An 11,974-nucleotide genomic window follows, 5' to 3' on the forward strand; every position below is an offset into this window, starting at 1 on the left:
GACAGATAGATAGAATAGATAAATAAATGAATAAACGAGCAGAAATGTCTAGAAATACACGGGGAAAGGCAAAGCCCTTTTAATGACAGATATGCTGGGTGTCGCATCGACCTTGTGCCATACAAATGGTCCTTCACAGGGAGGCAGCACCCTCGGAGGCCCAAGCTCCTCAAGGAGGCGATGGAGAGGGGATGGAGGGGGGATGGAGGGTCCCCAGTGCAGCCCTGAGGTTCACCTTCCCTTCCCCCGCCCCAACTCAGCGACCAGCAGCCCCAATAACGCCCTCAGGGCGGCTCCCTCCGCATCAGTACCTCGCTGCGCTCCTGACCGCTGGGATTCGTCGTCCTTGCCCAGCGAGCCACCCAGCCTAGGCGGCGAGCCATCGAAGTACAAGACCCAAGACGCCCCACGGCCGCATGGTGCGCCTGTCCGCGCGGCTCTCGCGCTTCTCCTGCGAGCGAGCATCCTAGTGTTGGTGGACTGCGGCTGCTCATCTGGGCGTGGCCGCCGGGTCCTCTCCGGCCTCCCGGCTTCCTTGGGTGAGCACTGAAATCCTGAAGGTCGGGGCTGTCACGGGGCGGGGCGCCCCAAGTCCGTTAGTTCGCGGCCTGCAAGGTTGCCATGGCAGCGGGGTGAGGGGAAGGCGGGGGCGGGGAGAATGAGTCAGCACTGGGAAGCGGTGGGGAAGGATGCGCAGTGGAACCCTCACCGAGCGGGAACAGGAACCCGGGACTCTTGGCGGGGCGTGTGCGGGGCTTCTCGGTCTGAGGACGTGGCCTCTGAACCAGCCCTCGCCGACCTGTCTATTCCGTCCTCCCGGGAGCGGGGTGAGAGTGAGCCATTGCATAAGATGGACTAAGCACCGCTTTCAGCAGTATTTGGGACTCACGTGATGGCACTGATCTCCCCACTACCCACCCCGACGGAATTCGAAGCTATAATGATGTAGGCAGATGTCTGCAGACTCTCCAAGATCGCTGCTGTAGTATGGCCCGGGCTCAACAACCTGTGTTTAAAATAAATCCATTTTTTATACTGACGAAGCAGTATAAAAGCCTGGCACCTCACTGTAGCTTTCAGAGACTAGTTAAGCCGGTCGTGATAAAAGTCAAAATATTTGGCTAGCCGTTGAAAGTAATTTGGCCGAGGGGGACGTTGACCTGTACTGATTTCAAAGTCCTGTTTCTTGCTAAAGGTCAGGGGATTGTCTGTAGTTGTCAGAACATGTTAGCCGGGTGCGCCAAAACAAAGCCAAAAAAAAAAAAAAAAAAAAAAAAACCTGAACAAAACATTTTACTGTATGTAAATTTACCTCAAAAGTAATATAATGCCAGAACTGTAATAGAAACCCCACAGACGTTCTAGGCCCAATCTCCAGCTTTTATAGATTAGGAAATAAAAAATTAATAAAAAGGAGGAAGTGATTTACCGGCCGTCACATTTTCTCATGATGCCGCTTAAATTAAGGCTGAGGATGCATTTCGTCTGTTAGAGGGCTCGCCTGGAATGCATAAAGCCGTGAGTTTGACCCCCAGCGCCACAGAAATGAGAATGGTGGCTCATGCCTATAACCCCAGCATTCAGGAAAACGGAGGCTGGGGAACTAGGTGTTCAGGACCGACCTCGGCTGCTTGAAAATTAAAGGCCGGCTTGGGATGTGTGAGAGCCTGTCAGAGAAAAGAACAGTTAGGTTATGATGGAGCTGGGTGCCAGCCTCCCACCTGCCATCCTCAGAACTTGGGGGGCTGAGGCAGGGCACTTCAGATTTTAGGTCAACCTGGGCTACAGGGTGAGGTTCTGTCTCTGAAAGGTGGGGGGAAACGGGGACTGAATAGGCTACTTCATTGTCAGTCACTCTGTCACACAGATCTTGTTAAAAGTGGTTCAAGTCTCTTGCCCAGTCCTCTCTGAGGTACTGTTGCGGGGGTCATGGGCTCAGGGTCACTTCTAGATCAAAATTCATTCTCTGAGAACTGAAGACCTCCTCACATCTCACCTGCTAATCTTCTCCCTTTCCTCCCTCTCCCACTCCCCCTCTTCCCTCTTCCCTCTTCCTCCTCCTTCCCTCCCTCTCTTTTTTTTTCTCTCCCTCTCCCCCCACCACTAACCCCGTTTCTTGGCTTGTTTGCAAAGCACGTTTTTCTGAAGGTTTGGAATAAGTGGGTTTTAATTAAATGCACACACTCGCATGCACTCACACCCCTAAAATTAGAACTCCTTCCTCTGAAAAGTCCTTCATTGTGGTTGGAGTGGTCATGGCTGTCCCCATCCCACCCTCCTTTTCAGCCATGGCATTTACCCACCAACTCCCATTCCTTCAGCAGGAGCCACAACTTAGCCACAAGCTAACTGGGAATACTGTGATCTTTCCTCAAAGATCATCCCCAGTGACACTGGCTGCATCTTTACAATGCCATCTCTCCCAGCCTCTCCCTCCCTCCCTCTCTGTTTATGCACTATTTTCCATCTCCTAGCCCATGATTTCCTGACTACCTGCCACTACTAACCAGTGTTTTTTCTACACAGTGGAAGCACCTTCCCCAAAGGAACTATGGTGTCAGCAATTCCGATAATCTTTTTTTTTTTTTTTGGGGGGGGGAGTGCCCAGTCCTTACAGGGCTTGTCTTGAAAGCACATAGTTTTGAGCTCAAGTCCTAGAAGCAATGGGTGGAAAAAGCCAGGTGTGGCAGCTCAACTTGTAATCCCAGCATGGTGTAGGGAAGGCAGGGAGGTCAAGCCTAGCCTATTTCATGAGTTCCAGACCAGTGAGAACACCTGACCAGCACTTACGGCTCCTCTGGCTGTCGTATGTACTTACACACACACACACACACACACACACACACAGGCACACGCGGGCACACATGGCCACACATGCACACTGTATTTTCACAGCATTGTATATTTCCCCATATTCAATTTGATTCAGTCCATGTGCACATGAACTGTGAGTCTCCCTCCAGGTTTCAGTTATTAGTACCAGTACCCCCTGGGAGAGGGGGTACTCTACTAGAAGCATGGAAGCAAGATGAAGATAACTAGGATCTCTTCTACAGAGAAAGAAATTAAGCCAGGTGCCGTGACACACCTGTGATCCCAACACTCCAAGAGGCAGAGGCAGGCAGATCTCTGGGAGTTCAAGGCCAGCCTGGTGCATAAAGGGAGTCCAAGATGGGCCAAGGCTACACAGAGAAACCTTGTGTCGAAAAACCAAAAAAAAAAAAAAAAAGAAAAAGAAAAAAAGAAAAAGAAAAAGAAAAGAAAGAAATAATAAAAGAGAAAGAAAGTGGAACCCTGTATATTGTTAGCTTATAGAGAGAAGTGGCGGCATTTAAGCCATGAGGTCCATCCTTACCTTAGTGATGTCCTAGGATGTCCTTCTCGGGAAGCAGCACTTGGCCCTGATCACCCGTCAAATTTTCTCCACAGCTCTGGTTCTCCTTTCCCGGAGAGAGTCATAGGTCATAGGGAGTGATCTGCTCCCAGCTCAGCACGCATTTTTGTAGTAGACGAGGGTCACCTGATCGATCCATCCATTTCCTCCTCCCCCATTTTGATCAACACTAGCCTCTACCAGGCAGCGAGCAACCTGCAGCCATGAAAAGAGCTGCCTTGATGTTCAGTGCCAGGATCCCAGGAAATCAGCTAAGCAGGACTGGGTGATGGCAGAGACAGCTGCTTAGGTGAGCTGGAGTGGATGGTGGCAGAGACCATAAACCATGGCAGCACAGCCAGAAACACCCCAAAGGGGGCTTTGGAGGAGTAAGAACCAATAAGAAACTTTTTCTTACTGTCAGTGGATACTTTGTGTCTTAGCTCTGTTGCTGTGGAGAGACATGGTGATCAAGATTACTTATAAGGAAAACATGTCCTGAGTCTTGTTTACAGTTGCGGAGGGTGAGTCGTGGACCACCACACTTGGAAGCATGGCAGCAGGCGGACACCAGAGTAGTAGCCTAGAGCTTATGAGAAAGAGAGAGAGAGCTAACTGGGAATGCTGTGATCTTTCCTCAAAGATCATCCCCAGTGACACACTCCTCCAACAACGCCAGGCCTCCTAATCCTTCCCAAACAATTCCACCACCTGCGGACCAACCCTTCCAATATCTGCACCCATGTTCATTCAAACGATCACACTCTGTGTGGCTAAAGTGATAGGTAGCGCTGTACAAACCCAGCCCAAACACTGGAGTTGAAAATATATGTTAATTAGCCTATCACCCTTCTAAGGAGATGTAATGTATCCAATGCAATCATACTTTTCTCTTGGGATCTCCATCTTCCTGGCCTCTAGAGTCCGATACTGCCACTCACCCATCGAGTTGACCTATGACCCTTGCTCTTTTCAGAGCTTCCCATCTGTCCATTGTATTATTCCCCATCTCCTCTACCAGTTCACATCCCACCCTCATCCCATTTTGTAGAGTTTCATGTCCCAACTCTAATGAATGTGGGGTTTAGGTTAGTGGGGAGGGGGCCCCTTTACTTCTCCCAGCTGTTTAGGGTTGAGGGGTTCTTTTAGAGCTCTGTACCAATCTCAGCCAACAGCAGAAGCAGCCAGCAGTCTCCTCCAAGCTGCTGTGCCCCCAAAGCATCTCTCTCCATCTGTCTGCTCCAAACCACCACACTGTCCGTCTCTGGTCTCTCTCTAAGCTGCTACATGCCAGGCACCAACAGCACAGGCCACACTTTCTGAGCTCTCATGTTTATATCCCTCTGAGCCCCAGAACACATCCCTCTCCGTGCTGCACAGGAAGACCGTTAACAGCTATCAAAAGCCATGCTCCGCAGGAGACAGTTATCAGCTATGGACAAACTGAAGTCCAACTAAAACCCCACACTTGGGATTAAAACAAAAACATATTTACATAACATGAGTTTTTAGAGAAACCAAAACTTCCATTACAATGACATGGTATGGGAATGCACAAGTGCATGCAAATGCGTATGGAGGGCCAGAAGTCACGCATCATCGCTCAGGCACCTTCCTCCTTGGCTTTGTTGAGACAAGTTCTCTCATCTCTCACTAGCTTGGAACTCACCATGCAGGTTGGCCTGGCTGGCCAGCGAGTTCACACACACACACATACACACACACACACACACACCCTTCATACAGGTTCTGGGCCCTCCAACTTGAGCCTTCAAGCTTGTCCAACAAATGCTCACCCAACTGAGCTACCTACACATGGTCCCTTCCTTTTCCTCCAGTACCTCCCCCAGGACTACGGTAGTCCCCATTGTCTATAGAAGATTTAAGTCCACCTGTGGGTAATGTTGAATTGCCTGTGCTGTTATTATTTCCCAGAGACCTACCATGATGGAGTTTAGTTTAGAAATTAGCTGCAGAAAGAGATTAACAATAGCAGTAGACTAGAATGATGATACCACAATAAAGGTACCTAAAACTTACACATTGTGTGGGGCTTGGTGGCCCGCACCTTTAATTGTATATAAAACATCTGTGACCCCGTGATGTAAATATCCTTGGAGCGTGGGGAAATAGGCACCCACATGTGTTCAGCAGAGGGGACTCTGGCAAGTTAGGTTTCTGTGAGAGGAGGCTTTATGCACCCCATCCCTTCCCCCCTGCACTCCCCACTGAAACAGTTTTCCTCCCTGGGTGTTGGAAAGTTATCACAAAGTTATCAATGCGATGGAGCTCATGTTAGCTGGCCTGCAACTATGTGAATAAGAATAGCCTCAGACTCGGGGTCCTGCTGCCTTAGCCTCCCTGAGTGCTGGTTCTACAGGTCTGTGCTCCTGGCCCAGCAACAGACAGACAGGCGTGCTGTTAAAGTTCGGAGCACAGCCTCAAAGTTAAGGCCACTCTGGAAGCTACTGAGCCATCTACTACATTTGGGAGAGCTGGAACAGTGCAAAGAGTGCTTTTGCTTCACAGCCTGCCTTCCAGGGGTGCTGGGCAGAAAGCACAGAGCTAGCAGAGGGGAAGCACCCCGCATTACCCTACCTGGCAGGAGCCTGTGAGCTGGATGGTGGGTCTCCTGGCTGCAGCACACTCCCTGCTACATCTCCACTCTTGGCTCCAAGCTATCAGCTCAAGTGGCAAGAGTCTGTGGGTTTGGGAGTTCCAGCTAACCCACCCCCTCCCCCAAGTTTCTGGGCTCCAATAAAGCCAACCTCCTTTCTGGTAGCAGTTCTGCAGCCTTAGAGGCCACAGCTGCCCCCTGTGGTTTTCATATCCAAGTTCCTTTCAAAAGTTTTCATCCATCCATTCAACTCCTTACATGAAATTCTCTGCTAAAGTCCTTCTGGTTTCTTCCTGTTTTTCTTCTTCCTCTCCTTCTTCTTCTTCTCCTTCTTCTTCTTCTTCTTCTTCTTCTTCTTCTTCTTCTTCTTCTTCTTCTTCTTCCTGTTCTTCTTCTTCTTCTTCTTCTTCTTCTTCTTCTTCTTCCTCCTCTTCTTCTTCTTCTTCTTCTTCTTCTTCTTCTTCTTCTTCTTCTTCTTCTTCTTCTTCTTCTTCCTCTTCTTCTTCTTCTTCTTCTTCTTCTTCTTCTTCTTCTTCTTCTTCTTCTTCTTCCTCTTCTTCTTCTTCTTCTTCTTCTTCTTCTTCTTCTTCTTCTTCCTTCTCCTCCTCCTCCTCCTCCTCCTCCTCCTCCTCCTCCTCCTCCTCCTCCTCCTCCTCCTCCTCCTTCTCCTGGCCAGCAAGGACTGGGAAGTAAAGTAACACTTCCGACTGTACAAACCAATGTGTCAAGCAGTCCAGCGTCATAGTGGGAAACTCAAACAGACAGGGGCCAAGGGGCCAAAGCAAATGTGTGGAACCACACTAGACTTCAGGCTCATGACAAATGAGACCCTGTTCTACAAGAGTGCAGCCACTGCTGGACCCCAGGTCTGGTCCAGCCTGTATGACTACTAATGAGCCTACAGCTGCCCCAGAGCATGGGCTAAAACTGTAGAGGAATTTTTAATTCAGAACATGGCTGCTCTGGCAAGAGATCACACATCCAAAGACCTTCTTGGTCTGTGTAATCCAGCTGGAATACAGACACAACTTTTTGTTTTGTTTTGTTTTGTTTTGTTTTGTTTTGTTTTGTTTTGTTTTTCGAGTCAGGATTTGTCTGTGTAGCCCTGACTGTCCTGGACTTGTAGACCAGGCTGGCCTCGAACTCACAGCGATCCTCCTGCTTCTGCCTCCCCGAGTGCTGGGATCACAGGCCTGAGCCACCACACCTGGAGGACACAACTTTAATCCAGGAGAGAGAGGCAAGCAGATCTGAGTTCAAGGCCAGGCTGGTATAGAGCAAGTTTCTGATAAAGAAAAGCTCAGATCCAGGTTTGTTGGTACATGTACTCCCAAACAATAAAGGTGAAGTTAGCCTGTGGAAGGAAACACCCATGTTTGAAAGTGATATCTAATTGAACAGGGATGAATCAAGGAAAGACCTGACAGAATAGGATACTCCCAACAAGCAGAGAGAGGAAAAGGAAGATCTTTAAGGGATATTAAATATTAAGATATTTAATGCAGAGAGAAGAGGCAGTTTTACCAGGAGACTTTTACAGAGAGAAATTGAAGGCAAAATGGGCCAGAGAATGAGAAGGAACCAGAATATTAGAGCAAATTGCTGGAGTTAGATAGAGGCCAAGCAGAATAATTCAGGGGACAATTCAGAGGCAGGATGCAGGGGTTGACAGGGACATCCTACCATGTTCAGCTGTGGGTATAACACGTATTTTACAATGAGAAATGTTCCCCCAGAGGCTGAGGTGTTTGAACACTTTTCCTGCATTTGGAGGCCCTGTGTGGGGAGGAAGTGGGAGCCGGATATGGGTCTGCTTAGGGGGTATGGCTTCGCTGGAGGAAGTGCGCCACTGTGGCGGGTTCAGGGTGGGCTTAGGGGGTGTGGCCTCGGTGCTGGGGCTTTGAGAGTCCCTATCTCACCTCACTTCCGAAGGGGTGGATCTGCCAGCTTTCTGCTCTATGGACTCTCCCTCTGGAACCACAAGCTAAAACAAACCCTTTCTTCCTTAAATGTCCTTGGTTGTGGTGTTTTACCACGACAACAGAATAGTGACTAATTAAAGATGGCCAAATACAGTCCATTTCCACGTATTTCTTACTTAATACTCTCAAGCATCCGCCAGCACAATACTGTACAGGCAATAGATTTTCTTTAAACGTTGAGAATTTTCCTACGCATATGTTCGTCTGTCCTTATTATGTATATGTATGTCCTCCCATGAGCCAGAAAACCACCCAATGAAGCAGAGGGGAGGCGGCTGAAGCAGCAGCAGCAAACACTCGGTGGGTTCCCCTTTTCTTACCCTAGGAACACTGGCTGAGGCCAGCTCCCCAGCCTTGCAAGGCAATGGAGAGGACAAGTCAAAACCAGGCATCGGGCCTGCTGCACAATAATAGCACGCACTGTGGCTGTCCGTAACCCCCACGGCCACAGGGCAGAAGCACCCCTCAAACTGCTGCTCTGTCCTCCCTTGAATTCTTGGTAGCAATGGCTTCTGCTTCCCCAGGGGCTGTGCTCCTGAAAGCGTTTTATCTCCTTCTGTCCTCATAGGTCTTGGAACACTATTGTAGGTGAGGAGAGAGAGGCTCACTGTCAATGGCGCACAACCATCTGAAACTCCAGCTCCGGGGTACCTGATGCCCTCTTCTGGCTTCCTCACGCATAGTCTACATGCAGGCAAACTCGTACACATAAAATGAAAATCTAAAAAATCTTTTCTCTCTGAAGAATACACTATTGGAATGTATCCGCGTAAAATTGAAGACGACAACTATCTGCACTTCAGTTTGACTTTTTGCTTTGCAGAACTACTAATGGTCTCTTATCTGGCCATCTTTGGATTTGCTTCTCCCCTGCCACATCAGACAAGAAGACGCCGAAAAGTAAAAGGCATTAATTTTTAAGGAGCCTTCCTCAGATATTGGCACCACCCCCAAACAGACTGCCCCCCTTTCCTGTTCCCTTTTGAGATGCTCTTGAGGCACTCTGAATTGTTTCATTTGATGCCATCTTGCATTCGGCTGCAAACATTTTTTTTTTTGTGGGGGGAGCCTATTAAAAAGCCTAGGACTAAGATGGCTCAGAGGTTAAGAGCCCTGGCTGCTCTTTCAGAGATCCTGAATTCAATTTCCGGCAACCACATCTATACACACATCACATAGATCACAAACATCTATAGTGAGATCTAGTGCCCTCTTCTGGCATGCACGTGTACATGCAGGCAGAATACAGTATACATAAAATATTTTTAAAAACCTGAAGGTTTAAATAGTGATGAGGCTTCCCTCTCTTCTGAGAAGCATATGCAATATATGCTTTTATAGCATATACAATATAGCTTATACAATGACCTGTAGACAAATACCTCTGGGACTTCCACAAAATCAGCAAATAGACAGCATTTTATTGTTATCCAGTGAGGCAATGGAAGACAGAACTGGACGACGCTAAGGGCTCAGAAACAGCGTTGGCTTTCTGGAGGGCCAACACAGGAAACCTGGCAGATAGATACGTAGGTAGATAGATAGATAGATAGATAGATCCTGAGATGGTCTTAGCATCTCCTTTTCCTCCCCCTCCCCTCCTCCCTCTCCTTCTTCTCCTCCTCCTCCAGCCTCTAATTACAGTTCTGCTCCTTATTCTCTTACTTTCCTGTGAATGCACTGCAGGAGCCAGGTAAACCCTTGGACACCAGCCCTATCTACCCGAACCCTGCTTTCTGACCTTGACAATGAAGTTGGCACCATGCCTCAGTTTCCTAAGGTGTAGGAGAGAGACAGTAACACCAGTCTCCCAGAGTTCTTGGGAGGATGAAAGCAGTTATCACTTGGGAAAACAATCAGAGAAGCATCTCCTTAGCAGCTGGAAGTCGACAAGTGTTACCCCTTACTACCGCCACACTGTCTCTTTTAGTGCCTATAAAAATAACATGTAGGAGGAAAAAGTGTTTTTAGAAAGATGCAGGGTCTTATAAAAGATTTTTTTTTCAGGTCTGGAAATATATTTATGTGGAAAGACAGGTTTTTAGTTACACATTCAAGATGTTTTTTTTAATATGTACAATACTAGAATACAAATATCATTTCACAGCATAGTCCTTCATCTAAAGCATTTCATATTTTGCTTGAGAGACTGAACATACCAAACACACACTGGACAAAAATGAAACCAAGCTGCACATTTTTCATAGCAAATGCATATGATTCAGCTCCCAGAAGATGGGGGCAGAAGGGTTTCAAAACTGAGGACAGCCTGAGATACACAGTGATACCAAAGGATACAAAAACAAACAAACAAAAAAACAAAGAACAATGGCCAGAGATGTGGGGTGTAGATAAACAGAGCCTGTACACACACACACACACACACACACACACACGCACACATGTGCACACACATACTGTCCAAGACAGTTCATGACTATGTATAAGTAGTTCAGACTATACGAGTTATAAAATGCAAAGGAGAAAAAAATTATTCTATTCCACGTAGGATGCATCAAATTATCTGGAACTGGAGTTACAGATGGTTGGAAGCCATCAAGTCACTGCTGAGAACCATCCTGAGGGTACAGGATGAATTCCCATTTCTGTCTCTCTGGTTTGTCACAGCCCTGGCCCGTGTTTGCCTTCTTTCTATCAGAATCCAGGTTTCATTATCAGTGGAAGCTAGGAGAGGCCATAGGTCATGGTGCTGGCCAGTGAGTTCTGTAGATTTCTAGGAATGGTTTAGCTTTCCTGTTTCAGAATGTTCTCTTCTGTTGTTTAGTCTTTTTCTTCCTCTTGCCACTTGTACTGGGGAGTTGGACAGAAGATAGAGCACCCATCCTCTGACCAGTAAGAGATAAGACTGACAATAAAAAGCTTCCTGAAAGAAGCCTTCCAAGATTGTTGAGGCTGCCAGGGCCCAGGCTTTGACCTTAAAAATTTCCTATAACAGTATGACATCATGAAATTATTCTGTAAATAACTTTGTTTTCCCCCAATTACTTTAAAAGTCAACTTAAGGACTTTCTTTTTTAAACTTTATTAATTTATTTTATGTCTGAGTACTCCATCTGCATGTATATGTGCAGGCCAGAAGAGGGCACCAGATCCCAGTATAGATGGTTGTGAGCCAGGAATTGGACTCCGGACCTTTGGAAGAGCAGACTGTGCTCTTAACCCTGAGCCATCTCTCCAGACCAACTTGAGGAGTTTCACGGTGGCATTTCTGTGTGTGCTCGTGTCATTAGACTTTATTCTCATCCATCCTCCTTCCTGCCAGCCTACCCCAACCCATTCTACTTGCTTGCCTCCTCCTGGTCCCTTTCTCCCCTCTAATAGTCCTCTCCTTTCATGTCCCATGGATTACATCATGCTTTCTGCCCCTTCCTCCCTTCTTTAAGCATCCTTCCTCCCCTTTGATGTTTAACTTCCTGTTTGTACACATACACACATACACAGCCCAACAATCTCAGCTTGGTCACCTGTGCCCCAGCAGGACAACTAAAGAGACAACTAAAGAGCAACTGTGAAAGGCAAAGAAAAAATATTTAAATGCCATGGCCACACTGGTAGGAGTTCTCCCAGACACCCCAAAGCTGACATCTCCCTCCTTTCTGGACCACCATCGAACTAACAAGGCCACTGAAGAAAGAGACAGTCACCTCATCTTAGGGCTGTGGCCCGTGGGCTCATCAGGACAGCCACTAAGTCACCGCCACCTTGGGGAAAGCGAGGAGGCAGAACCCAGGGAGATGAAGCTCTGAGGCCAGGTTTGGGCAGAGCCTTGTGAAAACTTTTTTTTTTTGGGGGGGGGGTCTCCAGCCATTTAATGCTCACCATAGCCATCCACAACTGCCACTGGAGTGGGAAAGCAGCCAAAGTAGTATCAAAAGAGACAGATATAAATCAACAACAAGGCTGGGTTCAAGTGGATTTTATTTATGGACACCTATCACATATATATTATATATTATTATATATTGTGTATATATTATATTA

The 11,974-nt window shown here is 47.5% G+C and overlaps 1 pseudogene; it reads right to left on the reverse strand.

The window, feature by feature from the left end:
- Nucleotides 1-465, reverse strand: part of LOC110539774 (katanin p60 ATPase-containing subunit A-like 1) — a 47,402-nt pseudogene extending 46,937 nt beyond the window's left edge.
- Between the last annotated feature and the right edge of the window lie 11,509 nt (nt 466-11,974).

Source organism: Meriones unguiculatus, chromosome 4, assembly GCF_030254825.1.
Source record: "Meriones unguiculatus strain TT.TT164.6M chromosome 4, Bangor_MerUng_6.1, whole genome shotgun sequence".
Lineage (NCBI taxonomy): Eukaryota > Metazoa > Chordata > Mammalia > Rodentia > Muridae > Meriones > Meriones unguiculatus.